This window comes from Rhipicephalus microplus, chromosome 3 (assembly GCF_043290135.1).
Source record: "Rhipicephalus microplus isolate Deutch F79 chromosome 3, USDA_Rmic, whole genome shotgun sequence".
Classification (NCBI taxonomy): Eukaryota; Metazoa; Arthropoda; class Arachnida; order Ixodida; family Ixodidae; genus Rhipicephalus; species Rhipicephalus microplus.
In genome coordinates this window covers 161204820-161229379 of record NC_134702.1, presented here as the reverse complement: position 1 = coordinate 161229379, position 24560 = coordinate 161204820, and the positions used below count along the sequence as shown (strand labels likewise).

The following is a 24560-nucleotide window of genomic DNA, read 5'->3' as shown; positions in this document are numbered from 1 at the left end:
ACTACAAACACCTCTAGAGGAAGGGGCTGTTCGAGCAGTTATTTTGAATAATCTCGTCACCATTTGCTTTCAATTCGTACGTCTGCAAAACCATAATAAAAAGCATGAATTTGAATCCTTAGTGGGTGAACTAACAGGACCATACCTGGTCCTTGGAAACATGGTTGCCCTTAGTGGTCTTTTGGGTGACTCTCGCGGTGATGCAAGACGTCGTTTCATTAAATACTACTTCTATTCAACTGGTGCCTGTCTGTTGATTCAAAGAGAGCCAACATAACATACCTCGCTAACAATATTTACTCGTCATGTCATCGTTTCAACTTTATAATTTTACAGCAAAGGCTGTTGTGTGATCAGAACATGGCTCACGCATACCACTACTGCCGCCGGCGTCTCTAACAATTATCGGAAGAATTAGGAAACCAAAATCATAAATATCAAAAACACGAAGACCATGACATTCGAACCCGGGTCCGCTGCGTGCTAGCTCAGCATTCGCCACTGAGCCACGTCGGTGCTTGGAACTCCCTGCTAAACTGATCCTAGGTAGCCTTCGAGTCGGGAAAGGAATCGCTTTATTACAAGTACTAAAGCGTTTCAAAACATCAAAAGAACAACCGTGCGTCACACAATAGAAATTGCGTAATGACCGGGTCGTCTAATGCTCCAACCCACTAGAAAATTTATTTTCGATCACCTAATAACTGTGGCGTCAGGCCAGTTTAGGCCCACTTTTTCATTGTCATCAGCCACTGCATTTAATAATGCACAAAATTCTTAGCAAATGTGTAGCGGATAACACATTTCTCCGAAGAATGACGAAGGGTGGCACAGTGAATGTATTGTGTGCATAGTGAATCACAAAAAATTATGATTATTTATGGCGTAGTGGGTACCTAGCAAGTGCGCTTGTAGCATTTACTCAAAGAGTGTTCAGAAAAGTTAGGGAACCGGAAAGCTTCACCTTTAGAAATTGTACGCGCTACCGACATCCTGTACCAAGTGCGCACTTAAAAAACTTAGTGCATGAACATGAAACTTTTTCAAATTTGCTATGCACCCACTACGTGGCCCTAAGAAAATAGGTTCAGTAACGTGTGTACCTTAGTATTGGAAGGCCGGCTTTCTACTAAGGAGCCATTATGATAATCGCATATTCTGACGGCCGTAGGCATTGGACGCTTGTACTACGCATTATTACTGCAATGTGTCATGTTGCATTGTGAAGCATGCATACAGAACGCATGTTTTTTGAAGCATCAAAACTGCTTTCACTGTATGTCTAAACAGAGGCAATTCTATTCTCTGCTTTCACAGGCAGAGGCGTGGCCGCGTGGTAGAACATCCACTTTCAACGCAACTGCCCCAGGTTTATCCCCGCTTGGTTCGGCCCCCACTCTGCTGCAGGATATTTTAGCATTTATTAATACCACTTTATTTGCATCATTCTCAACTTTGAGGCACGCATAAGATGATGATTTTTCACTCACAACCAACGACACCGACAGCGACGCCGGAATTTCTTCGAAACGAGCGTTTTAACGCTATCTCGTCAACGTCTCCGAAAGGCCGCTCTTCTCGCTTTCGCTCTGTGGCACGGTTCGCGGAAGCATGGCATTTTTTTTTCTCCTATTCCAATGAAAAAACATAAATAATTGTTTAGGAAAAGACCACTTTTCGGTAGTTTTGAGAACGCCAGAATGCAACAAATTTTTTCTACGGGTGCCCACATGGCTCGGAGACAAAGCCGATTCCAAATAGTTTCATATGGCTACTCGCTTAGTGGGACTGGCATATCATGTTTAAGCGTAAATCAAGACGTAGTGTAGTCTACAGCCTTTTTCACATACGCTGTAATTCATTGCGTCCCGCAAACATCTGGACTTTACAACAAACGACGTGTCCCATGGTAAAACAAAGAGTGCGAAATTGCACGCAGGAAGCTAAATAAAGCGTGAAAATATTTTCGAGACTCTCTGACAGCGGAGCGCTTTACAAATGTTAGAAAAATAAAGTTTCAAGGGAGGGGGATGCGCCGGCACGCAAGCAGCAGAAGTTCCCTCAATTTTCATCATGCATTACCTCATATTTACAAGAGTGTAAAGTCTGGAAGAGGGTCAGTTAAGTACTAGGAAGACAAGTGCATTCAATCCCGCTTGAAAACACTCAAGTAAACAGCTTAAAAGACCAAGTATATTACCCAGGGGACTATACTTGTAGCGCGTCTCCAGCTCGTCACACTACACGGAGGCTTTCCAACACTATAAAATGAAAATAGAATAGCAGAAACGAGAATTCAAGTGTGCAAACTATCAATCATACCACCAAAGTTTCACATTTTTTAGCTACAGACATTGCTAAATAGCTTTATTAATTCTGTCCAGGCTCTGATTCCAAGGAGTATGAAATGTTGAAAAACATACCTGTCGAAAGGATAAACCGTACTTTTTCTGTGCAATACCGTATGGTTTTCTGGTGAGATGCCTACTTCTCGGAAAGGGGCTATGGCATTCTATTTTTGAAACACGGCAAGGATTCCTCATCTGTGGCGAGTTACAGGCCGATAGCAATAGCTAGTTGCGTCTTTAAGTTTTTCGAAAAGATGAGTAAGCACCGACTAAAATATTTTCGGAACGAAACCTACTGGACCTGTACTATTGTGGATCCACCACTGATCACCTGTTATACATCGACGCACAAGTTCGCGACGCTATCGATCATACACATTTTTTCTATCAGCACTCGTCAGTATGCAAAGGCGTACGACGCCAAATTGCACTTTGGCATCTTGCGACAAGTCTCACACTTGGGTGTCCGAGGAAATACGCTGACCATTATTTAAAGTCATTTGTTGAATCATCGCACTTACCATGTCCGGGTTGGAAATGTCTTGTCTTGAACTTTTTTCAGCAGCCTGCAGTGCTCAGTAATTATCAAAAACACGAAGGCTATGACATTCGAACACAGGTCCGCTTCGTTGTAGTGTCTTGTGTTTACTCACTTTTTTAATCTAAAAATGAGTTCATTTCATTCCTACATTCCACGCAATATGTTTTGTTGCACACAAGTTGACGATGTGCAGATAGGGTTCAAATCTTGCAACATCGCAATGTAGGAGCGGCAAGTTCAAATCACTTTGAATTTGGTAAACAAATAAGGAGACGAGAACGCTTTCACCCTTAATTCGCAAGAAAGCACATGTTCTGTAGCCTCAATGAAGAGGGGTGTTGAACCAGATCTAGACAATGACCTGCAAAGTGAGCAGTCGGCAGTGAAAACTCACCACAAACGTCTAGCTATATTTGAGGCACGAAACTAACATTTGTACCTTACATCAAAAATCTCAAAAACAAGTGTTTAGAAATCGTGAGCATTCAGAAAGTGTTGTCGCGCATTACGTGGGGAAGTGACAGGCAATGTATGATGTATCATGAAAGCCTTATACGCTGGCGTCTAAATTTCGGAGTAATCATCTATCAATCGGCAGAACCAAAAAACTTGCAAATACTTGACTCTGTCCACAATTTCGGCATTCGTCTCTCTACGGGTGCTTTTCGCACTAGCCTCGTATAAAGCATCTACGTAGAATGGAACAAGTGGGCGCACCATATGCAGTGATGTTGCATGTGTTTTGAATACTATCTGAAGGTGAACACGAGCAAGGAACACCCATCATACTCCCCAATCAGTTTCATGTCAAGTTCTGTGCCGTTTGAACACAATACTTTGTTTCGACAGCCTTACTGGCGTCGTGTCAGGGGTCTAGCCGAGGAAATGGTGGTCCCACTTGAACACTGTTTGAGGCTCCTCCATAATACCTGCCGTCATGGAATCGGCAGACTACCAACTGCGGTGTGTCTTTTCTAAATGTTACAAAGCACGCGCTCATTGCACACATGCACACAAACTTCCTGGAGCTACAACACAAAAACACATGTCTTAAGTTTCTTACAGATGTCTCGAAGTCTTACACCGCTGTGTCGCACGCAGCTGTCAGTCAATGCATCTCGGTGGCTACCGTTTCACATCCGGACACAAACATCTTTATTGCAGAAGCTGTAGCGATACTTGCAGTAGTTAAACACATTGCACAAAAGGCAGTTACTTGCACAGTATAGAGTTCCTAACAGCGTGTAGTAGTGTGGAGGTTTGCCAGGGCCTCACAAGGTCCAAGGTAACGTCATGGTGTAACAGCTTCTGAGATTCGTCCACGAAAACACTGCGATTACAAATATAGCCATCCCTGCGCTTGACCTGAAATATTTACTTAAATGACAGCTGAGAGTTCATTGGCAGAGCACATGAGATATTGACATGAGAAATAATCTACGCGTCGTCAAGGCGCACTTTGGAAATTGGCCGCCTGTATCCAAGTCACACTACACAGAAGTCACACTTCCAGGCTGAGAGCAGAATACACAGTAAACATTCATGCCTTCTGTCCGGCGGGATCCACCCATGCGCGACAAACGTGCAGAACCAGTCACCGTTCTTCACGATTTAATTCAGTGCCAGGAATTACCAACTCTAAGAAAGGAGCCCTTCTCACTGTTCTACCAAAATAAAAGTACCACTTCTTCCATCGATGTTCACCAGTACGAATCCACTCTTTAAACATCAATCGTTTTTCGCATTTCTCAATTAACTTTGTAGTTATCACGTGATATACCCTGGTAATCTGCAAAAATACCTCTGAAAGGATGTGAGTGCTGCAGTGTCTTATCACCACCATTTGCCACTAAATTTCACTGTACAAATTTCAGTTCACTGTCATAGTTTTAATATCAATGTCTTGCCTGCTTTTGGTGTGACGGATTTCAGGCACGTACACTGCTAGTCACCACACTCTTTTGTCTTATGTATTGGCGCTTTTCGGCCATCACATGACCTTTGTACAAAGAAACACAATATATCATGATAATTCGCTTTGGAATAGCCTACAGTGTTCTCTGCAATGTCCGTGGTTGCAACTAGACGCTACGCCATATCCTGTGTGAATGTGAGGTCTATTAGCCTCACGAATGAACACTTACGTCGCTGCAGTCGCGGCAAAATGACGTCATGGCAAGGACTATCCTGCTCAGCTGCCGACGCGTGCCGACCGTCACTTTTGTTTCCAAGCCCGCCGCGTACCTGCCGTTCAGCGATACAGTGGTGATTTCTTCTCAATTTTGAGTTGTAAGTCCCCAAAGGTTCAAAGAAATTGTAATCGTTGCTGTTAAAAGTTAACTAAGCTACAGACAGTATGAATCCACTTTAAAAACGAAGGTGCAGAACAGTGAGACATTAGTTGTTTACACTACACTCTAAGGCAAAAGGGTGTTAAAAGGGTGTGTGGTCCGTCCTTTTGGGGGACTAAGGGAGCTTCCACAACCAATAATCTTTTTAGTCACTAACGGCACCAGGTCTAACAGTTAGTCCCAACAAACCTGCTCAAGGGGCTAACATTTAGTACTCACATTTGCTTCTTGAAGGCGAAGGGTATAGGTGGCCGCGAACAGCCTCATTCTCATCGGCATAAAGGGTTTTACTGGCGGAAGAGCGGAAAGCGTTGCGCTGATTTGATGATTGATATGTTAGCTTTAACGTCCCAAAACTACCATATCCTTATGAGAGACGCCATCGTGGAGGGCTCCAGAAATTTTTACCACCTAGGATTGCGCCCTGGTGGTGCGCTCAAATATGAGCACACGGGCCCACAGCATTTACGCCTCCATTGAAAATGCAGCCACCGCAGCCGGGAATCGATCCCGCGACCTGCGGTTCAGCAGCCGAGTACCTTAGCCACTAAACAACCACGGCTGGGCAAAGAATTGTTGCGCTGTACACGCCAACGTCGAGTCCCTTCGGCAAACCGCATTAGGTTTTATTGAAGTTTAAGAAATTGTTAGCGAATCCGAGGTTGTAGCAGGCAACTGCTCGTCAGACCTCCCTGAAAGGTTCGACTACTTGTGAGCTGCGTAGCTACGATGCAACAGGATAGAAAGATGGGCTATATATCCGTTACACTACTACTTGCAAGACTTAAACAGTTTTCAGGTAACAAAGCTGCGGCTGTTGTCAATTGCTTGTACCCCAATTAGTTCCGTTATACTATCACAAGTTGAACACGCTTGCTTTGGACGCATTTAGTTACAAAAAATAACTGTGCCTGGGCCAGTGTATCTAGAATTGAGGCTAAATCATGGACAGCCGTGCGGACTTGAGTCCGCACGGCTGTCTGGCTTGATCAAGAATTTCCTGAGAATTAGATCGGCCGTTTTGGCCTGCAAGATCCCCAAATTTAGCTCCGCTAGATTTTTTTATGTCGATACAAAAAAGACCACGTCTACATCGGCGACAATGACCAAAAGACTGAAGCCTGAAATGGCAGATAGGTTCCGCTCTATTACTGCACGAATGCTACGATACGCGGCAGAAACTGTGCTGACTCTATGTAGATGGTGTGTCGGGGCTGATGGAGGGTTGTTTTACCACGCTATTTACCTGGCCATGACGTCTCAATAAGAGCGGTTTGGACTTTGCAATGACGCTGATCTCTTTCCAACACCTAGCTTTTCAAATATTTAATAATTACCCATAAGAGCACAAAAGACTTTTTTTATTCGTTCTGTTTATTCATACGCACTGCGCTCTAACAGACGGTAACTAACGGGAAACGGAGACGGGAAATGGAGACGAAATGGAGACGGGAAATGGAGACGAAGTACGAGCAATAAACTTTTGAACCCAAACCCAATCGTGCCGTTTTCTTTGCAGGTATCCAGTAGATCACGTAATCAGTGCAAATGTAACAAAAAAAAACTTCCCGAATCATCACTGCTGAAGTTTTTATATCATTCCGTTATAGAAATGTCATTCTCTCCCCCACCATAATGTTTGAAGTTGGCCCGAAAAGAAAAAGAAAAACGTCTGCACTGCGCCAAATGCTGCCTCCAGTCTCCTATCGCAATGCATGTGGAAGCAGCTTTTTCGTCGAAGTTTATCGTCCTTGTTTCTTTCCTGTGCCCCCCCCCCCCTTTTTTTTCTAATGGAACCGCCCCGACCGTCACTTAATGTTCATCGTAGTCAGCGATAGTCTGTTCAACAGACCTTCGTGCGTGAGAAGCCTTCGCTAATTCGTTCAACTTACATTTCAATCTTTCTTCTTTACATTTTGATTTTCGTGCACTTTAAACAAACCCCGGAAAAAAATTTACCAGCGTTGTTATGTTACCGTGGCTTGAAAATTATGTTATTTCTGGATAAGAGCTGGAAGTCTTGTATTAAATTTTTTTCTCTAGAGTCAGTAATTATGAGGTTCATTAAGCAATCATTCTTTATTAGCGTGCTTGGTGGATCAAGAGAACATTCTGACGTGCTACGTACAGCTAAGAACAATGCGCTAGCTGGAAACCCGTAGCACTCATTCCTAATTTTTTATTGCTTGGTGTTTTTTAACTGTAACAACCTGTGTATATACACACATTGAAAATAAAAAGAATTATTAGAGTGTAAGGATCACAGCAGCTTATGTTGAGACTGGGTAGCACTGCGACTTCCAGAAAAACGAAGCATATGCGAAAAATATTAACACATGTAACGGAACAGATTTCCTAAAGCGCTTCTTCATATCAACAAAAGTATATAATCCGTGCATAGGGAAGCCCGGATATTGATAAGAATTCACTAACTCTAAATAATGCTGTACTCACCGAGGAGAACCATGTCGTCGTGAGCGAACTGATTAGAACAAACTACTCTAGTGTCCGTCGCCTTCTTTCTGATGAGTGAGTTTCTGCTATGCGCCGTTCTCCGTCGCGCGTCCTCTGCATCTTTCGGGAAGTAATATAACAATCTGTGGCAATCGTTCCACCGCAATGCCACGCATTACGACACTCTTTAATTATCCTTAGACATCGCTTTCTTCTTTTTCTTGACCACGCATGCAGCAAGGCGCGAAGAAGTATTTATGCGGCCAATTGTCAGCGAGCACAAAGTGAGAACATACCTCTTTTCAAAGTTAGTCCTATAGTGAAGTTTCCAGGCGCGGTTGCTAGGTGGCGAGCGCTTGCATGTAGTCGCTGAGCCTCTTGATCAAGATGAAGGATTTTTAGTAGTCGCGAAGAGTGTGCGACAAGCTGGAGGCCTTTTCAAGCTGTGCGGCGATGGCGTTCGCGTCCTCTTTCAAGCTGTCGCCCTGTGCGTCTACACGTGGGTGTGAATGTGTTTGTCGCCCTGCTACCTTAGCGAAAAATGCTCCAAACGTTCACTTCATCTGTATAAGTGGTAATGCCTGTTAAAAACCTTTACCAGCTCTCCCGTATGGCCTGTCAGCACACTTTTATTCGTTGAGACCTAATGGTTTTGAAGTTATTTGGATTTTCGTCGGTTGGTAAGTTCCGAAGGAACCTTCACGCCTTGTTCTTCCATTTACGTGCATTTTGACACTCGGCATTCAACGCGCCATTTGGTGAACCGTCCAGATTGGGGAATCGATTTGATAGCACCATCGAAAAGAAGAGCTGTAAAGTAGTCTGCAGCTGCATCTATGCTTAGGCCACACATATAAAACCAACTTGAGTGGGCATCTTTTCCAAGCTGTTTCAAATCAGCTTTTTCTATCTTCCATCTGTAAACAGGTGGGGGACCTTCATTATGTTTCGGTGATCTCAGAATAACCGAGAAATGGTAACTTCCGTAAGGAACATTTGTGACCTTCCATTCAAGTAGCGCTGAAAGTGAGGAAGATGTAATGCTGAGATCTATGGGTGAGTAGGTATTGCTAACGAGACTATGAGATGTTGGCTCTTTGCGATTCGGTAAACATGCAGCGTAGTTCAAAAAGAACTGCTATAGTAGGCAGGCTCGCGCATCAGAGCGAAAGTCACCCCGTCAACTGATATGTGCGTTCAAGTCTCCAAGGAGACGATACGGTTCTGGAAGTTCATCTATTAATGACTGGAGTTGATGTTTATACTGAGTTGTTTGTGTAGAGTTATGTGAATAGAGTAAATCGGGACGAGTTTGTTGAAGAGTGCGGCTCAGACGGCTATTCCCTGAAGGGGTGTCCGGAGCGGTTAATGTGTGCAGGTTGTTGCTTTATCAACTCCAATGGTCAACACCAATGGAAGGCATGACAGCATCATCCCGGTCCTTTCGAAAAATAGTGCAACTGTGTAGGAAGTTGGCGTGTTTTGATGTATGTCTTTCACACACATCAATTTTCGTGAGTGTTTGTGTAAAAGTTTCTGCATATAATGGAGGTATCTCAGCCATCCTCTGATGTTCCACTGTAGTATTTGTGTCATTTGAAAGTTGTGCTGTAGTGTATGTACAAAAAGTGTTGCCTTTGGTTACAGGGGCTTTTGCGGGCCCTGTAATTACTAGTTTTTTTAGCACACTTGTAATACCTGCGCCTTTGCTTCGGCGTCTAAAACACTGTAGGAGTGGGACTTGTACACATCACTCCTTGTAAGGGGCGAAGGGCGCCTGCTCAGCAGGCCCGTTCACAGTTGTTTAGGGCCTGATGGCTCTTGCAGGGGCCTAGGGTCCGGCAGACGCGGGAGTCTGCCGGCCCTGTTTGTCAGGTGGCGGAGCACTACAGGCTGCTCCAGCCGGAGGCACTGATGGCGCGACCACAGTGACACTCTGTGTGACAGTTGCGGGCCCGGAAAGGTTTGACGTGGAGCGCCGTCGCTTCAAATTGGTGATACAGGGATAAGATGGGTTGTGCAGAAAAAAAAAACGTTTGCATGCCTCTTAGAAAGGCAAGTTCAATTTGATTTTCAGTTCTACTATTTGTTTTTGTTTTTCACAAGTGGCTTGGTTCTGAGTAGTTGGTGTAGTCCCTTTCACAGTTCGCACAAACGGCTTCAGGGGCACAGTTATCTCACAAGTGTTCTTTAGATGCACATTTGGCACTTGTGGTGGGCCCTCTGCAGCTTTGCGAACCATGTCCGAAGCGCTGCATTTGAAGCAACGGCAAGGATCAGGTATACATAAGGTCCCACACGAAGGTTACAGTAGCCAATTTCGACTGATTCATAGAGTTTGTAGATACCAGATGGTATAATTATGCGCTTAGTTGGGATTTATCTTTCATTCCGTATGTCTCGCAAGGGCTATAACTAGGAAGTGAGGGTGAGAAGGAGAAGTTCTAGGGTGTAGACGGAAGAAACAATGTAGGGAAACAGGAGGATTAGCCCAGGCCTCACTATCACAGTATTGCTATATAGTGAGAAAGGAGACTAGTTGTTTTCATGATTGTATGTTCTCTTTCCGAAAAAATATACGTCAGATGAAACTTATCGCCCGTGCCATCTTCTCACTGAATTTGTGTGTTTGTGCGCTATTTTACTTGGGTTAATTGCCAAGCCCTCCCCCTCCTTCTACCACACACTTATATACCTATATATAGTGCAGAATTCACAACACCCCTTCAAGGTCACTGCCTCACACTTACGTGCGCACACCGATGAGCACAACTGCTGGCCAGTAAGGTGAGGAGCCGTATCCCTCCCAATGCGGCTGAATTTAGGTGGAATCAAGATGTTAGAGACCCTTGTATATGTTTTTTTGTGATAAAAAAACAAGAGTGGGTGGAGTTTTCTGAGCCCTCTACAATGGTAATGATCACAATAAAATTATTGTTTTGCAACGTAAAGTCTCGTCAATAATGCAGGTTGATTGTACATTTCAGATAACTGGAAACATCTGAGAAGGAGTAAAGGGGTTATACCTAAACAAGGAAGTTACCACTCGCAATACAGCTTTCATTCTGAATTGTCCTACCTAGAAAACCCAAATTATTATTCCTCTACGGACATACTGGATGAAGAAATGTAGGTAAGAAAAACAAGAGAGTTCTAGGGGCTCCTTTGCGTTCTTCCGCAGAATAAATTGCGACAACATATGCGAAAGCATTTTTCATAAGACTTGTGAGCAGCAATCATGGAGCGCTGTTTGGGCTTTGTTGATTAAGCTGTTCAAACCACCGGTGACCATCTGAACGTGACTTGAGATCAAATAAATCTTGAAACGTACTTGCTATGGGTATACTTTAAGACCAAATGAAGTCAATTCATTATGCATGCTGGGAGAGGTTTCGACAGGTGACCATCTTTGAAACAGACTTGATCATGTTTGGCGTACTTATTTTGAAAGCCTTTAAAAATTTACAAAACGAATTGTCGTCAGACACCAATAATGAAGACGAAATTCCAGCTGTTTGGATACTTTCTAGCCTTTTCGACGAACCGATGACTATTAACACAGCCTGTATGTCTTAATGCATTTTCATTCATCTCTTCCCCTTGTGTCTTAAATAACATTGCTACGAATGCATCTTACAACGCACCGAAAGACAGGAAGAAACGGTCAAAAATAATAATAACGAACGAATAAACTTTATTTGAAATGCGGTTGTGTAAAGCATTTTTTAGGCTATAAAGTTTTTCAACAAAATATACTGTGGCGATACCACCCCTGTTGCTTTTGACCACGACTTCTACATCGAGGTAGAAAAAGTTTGGCGCAGTTGAAATTTTACACTCTAATTAATAAACGCCTGAATTAGCTTATGGATTCTTGCTTTCAGGAATTTTTATACTAGATGTAGTGCCTGCCAAATGTCGTGGTGGCCAGATGCTTGGGCAAGGGAGCTACGAATGGGAAAACAGCCCAATGTTATGGGTTGTAGAACACACGCTTCCGGGATGATTATGTGTACGGCTTTTCTGTTGAAAATGTTCTATGAGTATGGCGTGGAACATCTCCGGCTGCTCCACATAGGTACTGACGACTTTTTTTTCCTCCCGATGCAGGAGAAAATGGTGCCTGGTTTTCAAGACAGTGTCGTTGCGGAACCTTTCTTTGTGTTCCTCGAAAATTAAAAAGGTGCACGATGCCGTCTCAGCGTCTTTATCATTGATCACGAACTCAATCTTGTGGGGTGCAGGGTTTATCAATGCTTTTTGCAGAAAAAGGGCTGCTATAGTAGACTTGTCGTGATACAGTCTCTTGACACTGCACACATAAACGTAAAGTTCATTTGTACACTGCCTCTCTTTTTGTTGAATACCGCAGATGATGCTTAAGATTAGATTGACGCTAGATACACGTCAACCAACCAGCAAGAAAACAACATGGTTTTGCTTGCCGATGGTTCGGCCTGCGATGCAAACAGAGCAGTGCTGTTGCATGCTTGCGGGACATGACATCGTTCAGGATATACCAAGTGCACGCAGTGAAGGCGTAGACGCGTCGAAAAAAAATGTGAACCTTCATCCTAACGTGGGGCCACGAGCAGTACTGTTTTTGGGGAAAGCAGCAGTGAATATTGCTATTTTTATAAAAGTTGACGTGAGCCTGATGATTACCATCAAAAGGATACATTGTCCGTTTAATTATGCAGTCAAAATAGAATGGACCAATGCCGTGATTGATGCACCCATGTCGACTTGAATTGAAATTCCATCTCAGCCGCTCAGAATCCGCGCAAAGTCCCAATGAAAGTGTGTGCACTCACGATCGTTTTAGTAACATAAATTTTCATGAGGTGTCCAAGTACTTACATTATTAGCCTACTACGTAAGTGGCATAATAGCCCACTATCCACGCGAATGGCCTTTTAAAGTCCATGGTGCACAGTGGCGTATGCACTCCCTCCAAATAGAGTGGATGACGCAGCGATAGGGCCCACCACTCACTGAATACCTCAGCTGAATTTGCAGCAATTGCACGAACATGAAATGCTGGAAAGTTGAAAACAGCCATGAATGAAAGCTCGGAACCATTGGCTCAGATGAACACGTCACAGCCGGCGCGGTGCATGATGTTGATTAAGTGGAGAGCCCTTTGGGAGCTCCGCTTGTCGCTCATCCACCCCGTGTGTCGCTCAGAGGAAGCCCCCGATGCGAGCCACACCGAGGCTAGTGATGCGCCAAACTGCGTTATATGAACGAACAAATACTAAAATATTGCAATTAGCAGACATATCACAGTGGTCAAGCAAGAAAAGGTGCAAACTTTGTCCCCTCTTCGAGCGAGTACATGCCCCTTCCCCTACGCATCGATGGCGAGGAGTCACTAGACCTGATGGGGAAGAAAGCCTCAAACAGCTCACTCCAGACGATGCCTAACTGAAGCGAGCTAACAGGAAGTCGACAAATCACAGTAAGAAGTGGGGCACATGTCGCATACCGAGTTTGCTAATCTCTGTAAGAAGAATGTAATCGTGCCGCGAACACCGTACATTATTACCTCGAACATTGTCGTCATCGACGCCTTGGTAAGCGAAGTGAGGGTATTTCGACAAGTGGGAATAGCTGGGTGCCCACGCCACGTATTTCCACAAGTTTCACTGTAGTAGAGCCGTCATAAGTATTTTTGTCTCTGTAATATCACTCCACTTGGCGCACCACTATGTTCTCTAGACCAATAAAGATGCACAAATGAAGCAATGCGGACTGCGCTGCTTCCTGTGTCCGTATCATATATGTAATCGCGTGTGTGCGCTTGACTTTCAGTATGCACAAATGGTTGAGATGAATAAGTGACACATACCTTAACCACCACACAGCATCGTTGGGACGAAAAATATGTGACGAAAACGCATGTGACTAGAAGAGCAGGATGTCAATAATATCTGAAAAGGCCCGTAGAGGGTTGATATTAATCTGTGGTCCAAAACTCGGGCTATGACCACATAGTCCAGAAAAGTGTTTAACACTGGACGGTGAGGGCGCGCCAGCAACCGCGGGAGCGTATTGAGAAGAGCGTCTCTTTAGGCTCTCGTAGTACGTGAAGGGCACCATTCAGTGCACTAGTGGAAGAGCAGGAAGGGAACAGACGAGACGCTTCAGGGTACCCGCATTGCACCACGTATTGCGAGCTGGCGATCAGATGCAGCCTTTGGGACTCAGGGCAATGCCACATCGAAAGCATGATCAACATTGAGAGAAAGTGCAATACCAAACCATAAAAGACTACCCTGCCAACCACAAATTTAAAAGCGTAACCCACGCACTTATTGCGAAATTCGTTCCGTCGGTCATTAGTATGCAATGCTCACCGGTACACTGCTGTCACGCCAGCTGCTTATCTAGGCTAGAGTAGCAACACTGCCTTTGCAACTTAGCGGTGTTTGTTGCAGGCTCAATACTTCATCATCATTATCATCCTGAGTATACGTCCACTGCAGTACAAAGGCTTCTCCCATGTTCCGCCACTTAACCCGGTCCTGTGCTTGCTGCTGCCAATTTATACCCGCAAACTTCTTAATGTCATCTGCCCACCTAACCTTCTGTCTCCCCCTCACCCGCTTGCGTTGCCTGTAAATCCAATTAGTTACCCCTAATGACCAGTGGTTACCCGCCTACGCACTACATGCCTACGCATGTTCATTTCTTCTTCTTGATTTCAACACTGATATCATTAAGGCCGGTTTGTTTCCTGATCAACTGTGCTCTCTTCTTGTCTCTTAAGATTACACCTATCATATTCCGTTGCATCGCTCGCTGCGTCGTCCCCAATTTAAGCTGAACTGTCTTTGTAAGGCTCCGTGATTCTACGCAATAGCTAAGTACGGGCATGATGCAGATACTATATATTGTCACACACTTCGGGTGAGGCCCCGCCGATTCAACATCGACGTGCGACAGACTCGCAGGCTTCCCCTTTACGCTTGGGCTTGCGACGCCTGAGAGGCCTCGAGGTGGTAAATTTCAAATTTATTGGCAGGTCGGCTGACCCGTCCGGGGTTGCACATGTGGTGATGTATGAGCCTGACCAACGCACTCATAGAGCAGACACAGATTTGATTAAACACAAACAAGAATTTAATTAGAAGAAGGCAATGGCAAGTAGACTACAAAAATAATAACAGAGTAAAAACACTAATACGCGATGAAAAGAACAAGAAAGCAAACTACGCTCTAAAAGAACACTTCAAGGGTACAGACACAACAAATATATGCGGAAAATGATTAAAATGACAACATGATCAAAATTGAAGGAGATACAGAAATATTTACGAAGCAAAGGTCATTCTCGCGTTTTGCGATTGTCTACATGTGGCGCAGCGCACACAACTATAATTAATTAAAAGCTGGTTATTATAAAATCACAGTTTTAAATAAGTCACAATAAACAGTTCGTTACAGACCAGGCCAGCCCTTGGTACACGTAGGGGAGTTGACGGGGTGTCGCTGAAGATCTCGCTAGCTTAGTAAACGATGAGGGTGCCCGGTATTGCAGCCGTCTCAATACGTTACGCGGGTCACTCCATGCTCGCCGCCTACGCGAGACTCGTGACACCGACGATCGCGCTTCTTGCTGACTGCACGTCGAGTGCCGAATTCCAAGCAGTTGAAACATTTTTTGGACGTCCCGTCCCCTCTCAAGGTCATTTCGTTTTCCTCGACACATGTTTCTCTTTTCGGTAAAGGTGTGAGAAGACACGGAGGCGCCACCGCTGCGTCGCCTGTCGCCGGATGTCATCTTCTCAACACAAAAGCGCCCTTCCTTGGATGATGGGGCGTGCAGGTGAACGGAGGATTGCAGACGTTTGTGATACAGCCCCCTCCTTAAGAATATTGCTGCGTAATATTCGAAAAAATTGCAAACGCGCACTGTTCGAGAGCTCTCGCTATTCTGGTCGTCCACCGCTGCTTTTTCCGTGTCGCGCACTGTTTGACTGACGTAGATGACATAGCAGTAAATACATGACGCATTCCACCGTCGCTCTAGGCCGAAAGTCATATTGCACGCACTAGGCGATGGCCACACACATACGAAAAGAAAATGACCAAAATACTGCACACTTCAGAGGTAAGGCCCGTAAGCATTCTGTGATGGCACATGTTGAAAAATACACGTTGTAAGCGGTATACAAAAGTCACCTATTGACACGCAGTTTTCAAAAAAGATGAATGAGAAAGAAATCCGCATGATCGCCTGTACACAGTCCCTGAACTTTCTACACTCTAAAACGCTTGACATCAAAATAATAACAATAAAAAAGAAAGCTTTCAAGAACATAGCGGCATGTTTATCACACAAGCTTACCGCATTAGACTTTGATTATATGACCAACCAGTCTCTTAAAAAAATTCCAACAAATTAAATTAACTAGATCTCTAAAACAAGGCTTGCCAACTGAACGGGTAATAAGTTGAAACAACAAAACATTGTCTACAAACACACAGACTACACAAGAAAACCAAATGAATTTACTAAACCATTAGTCCCCTCATGTATAAAATGCTCCGAAATTGAAAAACATAAATGAACCTTGTTTCAAAAAATGAGTCATTTGCCTTAAAGTTACGTTGGCGTTTCGATGTACGCAACTTTTATCCGCGGTCGAGGTGGCCGCGCTCTTGGAGGAGCCGTTTGAAGCAACCAGGGCAGACAAAACAGTTGACGGCCGCTACCAGGACGCCTGTTTCCCGCGAGTTTGCCCCGTGTTTGCAAGCCATCGTCGACACCGCGTTCTACGGAAACTGGTTTCCGAACCACGTCGTGGCACTCGGCACAAAGGCGTTGCTTCACGATGCGCCCCGCGCTTCGAGCAGGACAATGGAGCGAAGGCAGTTGGCTTTTCCGAGCTCCACGAACAAATGCCTGCCTCACCCTTCAATCCATTGGTTGGTTAAGAGCTTGGGGACCCACTCGACTGGCGAATGCCACAAAACACAAACGAAGCTTTCGTTGCGTTGATTGCAGTTTGGCGATTCGCGATTTTCCGGGTTGCTTTGGATTCTTCGTTTTCCTTCTGCATTTTTGGAGTCTTTTTCTCTTTGCCCGTTGTCCCGTGATCGCTTTGGAGAAGTCCGCTTGCATCATTTGCAAAGCAGAACGTGTCTCGTCTGTCTCATCTGCTGTGCTGTCTATACAGCCGCGGTCTTTCTCTAACTTGCGGACACCTTGACTTACGAAAAACTTGGCTGAATGCTGAGCAATGCAAGCGTCTTCCTCAGGGCTACGCCGCTCGCACCTGGAAGAACTACTTGCCCCAACATTGCCCAGCTCACAGTTTGCGTCAGCACACGCCTCTGTCCCGCTGTCTGCACAGTGGTTCTCGTCTGCCGGGCCAGTTGTACTGTGAACATCACAGTTTGCTGCCATGGCGGTGAACATACACGGTGACTGTGCCAGGTCAATTACAGATGGCCTTTCTGTATTAACAGGACCCTGCTGACAGAGCCCCTCGCCGCCATTATTGCAACATTCAGTGGCCTCTGTGGCCGTCAAGGAGCTTTCAGCAGCTAACACACTTAGTTCTGACATGAACTGGTTGTTTGCACCCCACGTCCTTCCTATCATTTTGTCCGGCTCTTGCTGGTTAGAAGCCTACGTGCTCTTTGCACCATTCGTGCATATAGCATCTACAGCCTCAAACTCGCGCCGCCTGCTTTGAATCTTCAGGCGCAGTTTGTCAACGTACTCATGGTACGACTTCACCAACTTGTTCAGGGTATGGACGGTAGCACTATTGGAAATTATAGAGCCTTAGCAGGGGTCCGACTGTGTAGAGAACTGACCTAATTTCAAGCGCGTTTTCGATTCTTGTCTTCTGAGTCTGGACTGCTCTTTCTCTCGTTTCATCTCGACTTGAGTAATTTGCATGTTCCACTTTCGTTCAGCATTGCGTTCCCCTTTCCTTCTATTTTTTTCGACGAAATTGAACAACTCATTGCCTACAAAACTAAAGGCTTTGCCCCGTTCAATCAGCTTATCAAACTCCGTGCCGTTCATTGTTACAAACAGTTCTCTACCAACAAAACAATAATAGAATGACTACATACAGAACACTCAGAGTTGCCTCAGTCTCCCAAACATCAACACCCGGTCGACCAGTCTTGTCGTGGACGCCAGATAATGTTACACACTTCAGGTAAGGCCCCGCTGATTCAACATTGACGTGCGGCCGACTCGCAGGCTTCCCTTTTACGCTTCGGCCTGCAACGCCTCAAAGGCTTCGAAGTGATAAATTTCAAATTTATCAGCAGGATCGCCGACCCGCGCGCGGTTGCACGTGGGGTGATGAGCCTGACCGACGCACTCATAAAGCGGACACAAATATTTGATTAAACACAAACAAGCATTTAATTAGAACATGGCAATGGCAAGGAATGGAATGGAGGAAAAAACTTTATTTCAGTCCTGCAGGACGCGCTTAGCGCGTAGCGGGCGTCTCCCACGTAGGGACCGACAGGGAGTACCTGGCGGCCGCTTCGTGGGCCTGCTGGACGGACGGCCCATTGCTGGTCGGCGAGAAGTGAGCTCTTGAGGGACCTCTCCCACTTGCTTGAGGTAGAGTCGGGAGAAGTTGTTCTACACTCCCAGAGCATGTGTGCGAGTGTCGCTGTGCGTCCACATGATGGGCATGTGTCGCTGGGGTATGCATCGGGATAATAAACATGAAGCGTGGCAAGGTTTGGGTACGTGTGTGTCTGTAATAGGCGTAGGGTTAATGCCTGCGGTCGGTTAAGTTTCGGATGTGGGGGGTAGAAAAATGCGGCGTTCCAGGTAAATGTGCTGTGTAATTTCATTGTACGTAATTGGTGCATCCCGATTGGTATCTAACCCAGCAAGATAAGGTTGCCCTGTGGCAGTGCGGTCGGTAAGTGCGTGCGCTGCATCATGGGCGATCTCGTTGAGGTTGGATAGGGCACCCGGCACCTAGCCGAGATGGGCGGGGAACCAGATGACAGTGTGGTGCTTCAGGGCACTCGGGTCCGCATTGCGCAGGATACGTAACGCCTGGTCGGAGATGACTCCCCGTTCGAAGGCTTTAATGGCCGGCCTGGAGTCGCTGTAGATGAATTCCCGTTTGCTGTCGAGCATAGCTATAGCTATAGCTACTTGCTCCGCTACTTCGGGGTTTCGGGTGAGGATTGTGACTGAGTTAAGAGTCTGCTGCGCGGATGATACCGCGACCGCGGCGAAGGCTTGATTGTTGCGATAGGCAGTGGCGTCCACGAGCGAGACGTTGTCCGCTTCCATGTCTATGCGCTTGAGAATGGCGGTCGTCCGCGCAAGGCGCCTGCCTCTGTTGTATTCGGGGTGTACATTTCGTGGTATGGGAGCGATCGTGATAATGTCGTGGATTTCACGGGGAATTAGAGTCAACTCTGGGGGGTCCCTGGCCCTCGAGGAGAAGAAGCCGAGCTCGCGCAGAATATGGCGGCCCGCCTTGGTGGTAGTGAGTCGGGTCAATTGGACGCGTTCCTGAGCTTCGGCGATCTCTTCTAGCGTGTTATGTACGCCAAGCTCGAGGAGTTTGTTCGTTGGAGTGGTGATAGGGAGGCCAAGGGCTCGTTTGACTACCTTGCGAATAAGCGCATTGAGTTTATCGCACTCAGCACGTAGCCACTTGTGTATAGCGGCAAGGTAGGTAAAATGGCAGAAAACAAACGCGTGTACGAGACGCATCAGGTTGTCTTCTTTGAGGCCATGGTGCCTGTTGGCTACTCTACGTATGAGTCGTATGGCATTCTAAGTCTTAGTCCTGAGCTTGTGTACTGTTTGGGTGTTGGTTCAGCGGGACTCGATAATGATGCCGAAGACCTTGGTGGTGTCTCCCCTGGGTACTGTACGACCATCTCTGGTGTGGAGGGTGATATTGCGTTCCGCCGGAGGTTTCCACCCTTTGGGCTTGGCACCCCGGCGTTTGGGCAAATATATCAACAGCTCCGACTTCGCAGGTGAGCACCTGAGACCGGTGTGGTCGAGGTAAGACTCGGTGGTGTCGATAGCCTCTTGCAGGGAGGACTAAATGAAGCCATTTGACCCTGTGGAGCACCATATGGTTACATCATCCGCATAGATAGTGTGATTTAGCCCGTCTCTTTTTGAAGGTCGTTCGGAAAGCCCGATCATCACGAGGTTGAAGAGCGTGGGTGAGAGGACGGATCCCTGAGGAGTGCCCCGCTGTCCGAGCTCCACTTCTTCCGACACGAGGTCTCCTACGCGGAGGACGGCTCTGCGTCGAGTGAGAAAAGAGCGGATAAAGTAGTAAAATCGATGACCTAGGCCGAGGGCTGCGATCGCTTTCAAGATTGACGAGTGCATTATTGTATCGAAGGTCTTTTCTAAATCGAGACCGAGTATTGCACGAATGTTCCGAGTGTTTCCGCCATCTGGAATTTGATGCTTTAGGAGTAACATGGCGTCTTGAGTAGATAATCCTGGTCGGAAGCCAATCATTTGGTGCGGGATGCAGTCATTATCTTCGAGGTATCGACCAACCCTGTTGAGGACGACGTGCTCAGCCACTTTGCCCACGCACGACGTGAGGGATATGGGGCGTAGGTTATCTAGGCTCGGCGCCTTTTCTGGTTTGGGTATGAGAACCGTGTGAGCTAGTTTCCAAGCATCGGGTATCTCACCCTTTTTCCATATCTCGTTGATAGTGTCAGTGAGGTAAGTGACGGAGGAATCGTCCAGGTTGCGTAGGATCTTGGTGATGCCATCGGGACCAGGGGCTGAGTGGCCATTGAGCTCATGGAGAGCTCGGCGCACATCTTCAATAGAGAAGTCAGCGTCTAAATTAGTGTTGTCACTGCCAGAGTAATCAGGGAGAGGGGTCACAGGGCCCGTGGAAAGTGGGAGATATTTTTGCACGAGGTTCTTGACAACATCTTCCGGTGACACTGTCCGTTTAGCCTGATGAAGTATCTTCACGATCGAATGACGCTGATTTGTACGGGTGTTGGTTTCATTGAGGAGGTGTTTAAGTTCCACGTTTTGCCATTTCGAACTTGACCATCAATCGAATTACAAATTTCGTCCCACTGCTGTTTTGAAAGGATGCGGCAGTGATCCATCATGGTCTTGTTCAGCTGAGATATGCGTTTGCGTAGCTTCCGATTAAGGCGCTGGCTCTTCCACCGGGCCAATAGAGACTGTTTGGCCTCTAGTAGGTGGGCGAGACGACTGTCCATCTTTTCGGTTGAAAGGTCTGTGCTGATAGTTTTGGTTGCCTTGTTTATATCAGCTTTGAGCTGGGCCGTCCACGTCTCGAGGCTCGGTGGGGTATTGGGAGGAGGTCGTTCTGCGCGGGTCTTACGAAGGAGGTCTCAGTCGACCCACGTGTACGACATGGTCTTCCTGGTTACTGTGGGGAGGTGTACAGCCAATACGAAGTGGTCGCTACCGAGATCTACCGCGAGGTTGGACCAGCTGGCGTCAGAGATATTCTTGACGAAGCATAGATTTGGCGTAGCATCTCTTTGGGTGGACGTACCAGTGCGAGTGGGAAAGGCCTTGTCCGTAATGAGAATAAGGCCCATGTCATTCGCACTTTTCCAAAGCTCGTTACCTTTTGGTGTGTCGTACGTGTAGCCCCAGGCGCTATGCGCAGCGTTAAAATCGCCTGCAATCACTAGCGGGTTAGGCCCCTCGAGAGGGACAGCTTTCTGGAACAAGCGTGTGAATCTTTGTCTATGGTGGCTGGGACTACTGTATATATTCAGCATGTGTACGCTTTGTTTTGATATGTTGCCAGGGAGAATTTTGACCATAACGTGCTCAATTTCGGGCACATTGAGACTGTGAGCTGTGCAGGTAATCTTGTTAGCGACCAGGGTGGCGATACCGCGTCCTCCCGAGGGGCCGGGCAACCACTGGTATCCGGAAAACGTGGCGGTTGGTACTACAGTCTCTTGTAATAGCATGATGTTAGGTTTAGCTTCGTGGCTACGGAGGTATTGCTGCAGGAAAGCTTTCTTGTGGGTGAAGCTCCTGCAGTTCCATTGCCAGATTCGCAACTCGTCAATTGGCCTGGCCATCTTGAAGCATTAAGGAGTCGGCCTGAGCACCCGGCGGGTGCATAAGGGCCGCGTGGTGCGGTGGAGTGGGCACGGCTGTACGTTGCGACAATGGCTTACCCGCGGCAACGGCAGGGGCGACGACGTGATCAAGATATTGCTCCACTTGGCCCAAACGATTACCGTGTACCGCGAGAGTAGACTGCATGAGAGCCATGCTTTCGCTAAGAAAGCGAAGGCTTTCCTTAATCGCCGATAGCATGCTCTTAATGTCGTCTAACTCTTCCTTTAAAGCTGGCTGGTCGTGGGCGACCGCGCGTTTCTTGGTTGCGCTCTCGCCGTCGTCTGTACCGGGGCCTACGGGTTGCGGCTGCAACGGAGTGACTGCATTGTCGTCGTGGTCGGTTGTGGGCGTAGCAGCGCGTGCGTTTCTGTCAGTTTTTAGTTCGGCAATTGCGACTGTGAGTTTGCGTATTGTTCCTTTCATCATCGCATTTTCATGCTTTAAGATCGCTATCTCAGATGTGGTGTGTGTATCATGCTCTGGGAGTGAACCCGACCTTACCTGTGATGTAGCGTTTCCTTTTCTCCGGACGGTGTCCGCCCAAGTGAGAGGTTCCCGCTTATTCTTGTTGGCGTTGCCTGGCGATGGTGGTGACGATGGACTAGGCGATCGTTGACGCGAGACCCCGGTGAGACTGGGGTGAGGCCTGGAACCGGCATGAGACCCGCAACCAGAGTGGGAGCCGGAGCGTGACCCGGGCCGGGAACCTGAACGGGAACCATGACGTGAACCAGAACGAGACCTGGAGTAGCCTCGCGATATAGATCTGGTTGGGGTCCCACTTCGCGCGCTGCGGGAGGGTGGCTCCGGGACCTCGATACACGCATGATGCGGTTCCTTGGACGACTCCGGGATTGGGACCGGGATCGGCCTCCATCGGATCGACCATCTGTAGAAGGCTTCAAGGCGTGGTCGTCGTCAGTGGTTGCGTGGAACTCATTCATTGTTTCGTAACTGTTGTGTTGCGTCGAGTGTGCTCGCTCCCATCGTCGTCGGCGCACTACATATGGGATGTGGTAGCGTTCTTTACATTCCCTGTCGGCAGTGAGGTGGGCTCCTCCGCAAAGCTTGCATGTTGGTGTGCAGTGGTGTTTTTTTTCGGGGTTCGGCATGCTGCAGCCTCTGCAGATAACGTCTCCAGGGTTCGGGCACACGTCCGCTCGATGGCCGAGCCGACCGCAGGCGCAGCAAATATCTATCTGTCTACGGTATAGTGTACATTGAAGTAGCACCGATCCGTATCGCACAAAATTGGGCACACGATGTTCATCGAAGGCCACGATCACTGCAGTGGTACTTCCGATGTGCTTGGCAGCCAAAGCTGGTGGATTGCGGTCGTTGACAATCTTTGCATCAATGTCCGCCGAACCGTCTTGCACGGGAATCCCTCGAATGACACCTTTGCTTGTAGAATGTGGTGCCGCTTCGTAGGCAATAACTTCATTGGTCTTGTCAGCGATGCGGATTTCTTTAACGCGCACGTAGCGATTAGCATTTTCTCTCTTCGGCGTGCTTGCTACTAAGATATTCTGTTTAATGTTGGGGCAGAGCGTGTCTGCTTGCTGTTCCGATGGGCTGATACCTGCCGAAGTCGAAATGGCTGCAGCGATTGTCGTTGGGCCAACCCTAGCGATGTTAAGACCCCCTCTGGGCATAATCATAATGCGGATGTCGTTCTTTGGTCGGTGAGGCATTCGGCTTGCTCGAATAATCTTGTTCTTCACATTTTCTCTGTTGCGGCGTTTGTGCTCGTTGCGTTTCAAAGCGCTATATGACGCCACACGTTTGGAGCCTTCATTTTTTGCTCGGCGACACGAGGCGGTCTGCCTCGTACTGATACAGATATGGAACTCGATATACGAACTAATAAACGTACCAGATCCCCTATCTTCACCGATCTCAAGTCCAAATTTAAACGGAATGAATCAGCTATTTCGCGTGAAGATGCTAACAAGGGTGCGACATGCGCCTCTGCGGTGCGCTCAACACCATAGGTCAGTTGAGGGTACTGCAGTGGAACTGCCGTTCTATATTCTCAGCCTCAACCGACTTACATTACTTTTGCAATAATTTTAATCTTGATATTATAATTCTCCAAGAAACTTGGCTTACACCAGATAAAAATTTCCATCTTGCAGGTTTTCGTTCTTTTCGATTAGATCGCCCATCACGTGGTGGTGGTTTAATGATCCTTGTATCAAGTAAATTATGCCATAAAGCGAAAATTTCTTTCAGAATGTTAGACTTCGACTGCGAATTATTAGCATTAGACATGTGTCTCCCCGGATACCACCCTTTTTCAATCGTAAATTGCTACTTCCCCTCCGGTGTGCAAAGCACGCGTTATCTTGACAGCGTTTTGGTAGCATGTAGAAAGGAAATTGTACTCACAGGAGACTTTAATTCACACCATTTGTCTTGGGGTATAAGGACAGATTCTTGTGGTAGGCGACTGTGGGAATGGACTATTGATCACAACCTCTCCTGTCTGAATAAAGGTCATGTAACATTTGTCCGAGGACAAACTAGCTTAGTATTGGATTTAACGTTTTGCTCCAATGCAATCAAGATTTTGTCATGGGCTGTTCTGGATTCGGCAACTAACAGTGACCATCTTCCTGTAGTTTTTGACATTACTTGTCCAACAATAACTTTAGATCAGCCAAAACGCACATACATCAACCAAAGCAAATTTCAAGCCTGCCTCCGTTCTGCCATTTCCAAGCTTGGAAATGCCAGTA

At 46.7% G+C, this 24560-nt stretch overlaps 1 protein-coding gene across 2 annotated transcripts in view; it reads left to right on the top strand.

Annotated features, from left to right (window-relative positions):
- LOC119170425 (uncharacterized) overlaps positions 1-24560 on the top strand; it is a 114442-nt gene that overhangs the window by 60532 nt on the left and 29350 nt on the right. The window contains exon 4 of one of the 2 annotated variants that reach the window (XR_005109693.2): positions 10682-10828. The exons of the other annotated variant lie outside the window; for it this stretch is intronic. The gene's annotated coding sequence lies outside the window, so the exon portion shown is untranslated. Of the gene's footprint in view, positions 1-10681; positions 10829-24560 lie in introns of those variants that run through there. 2 annotated transcript variants of the gene reach the window in all.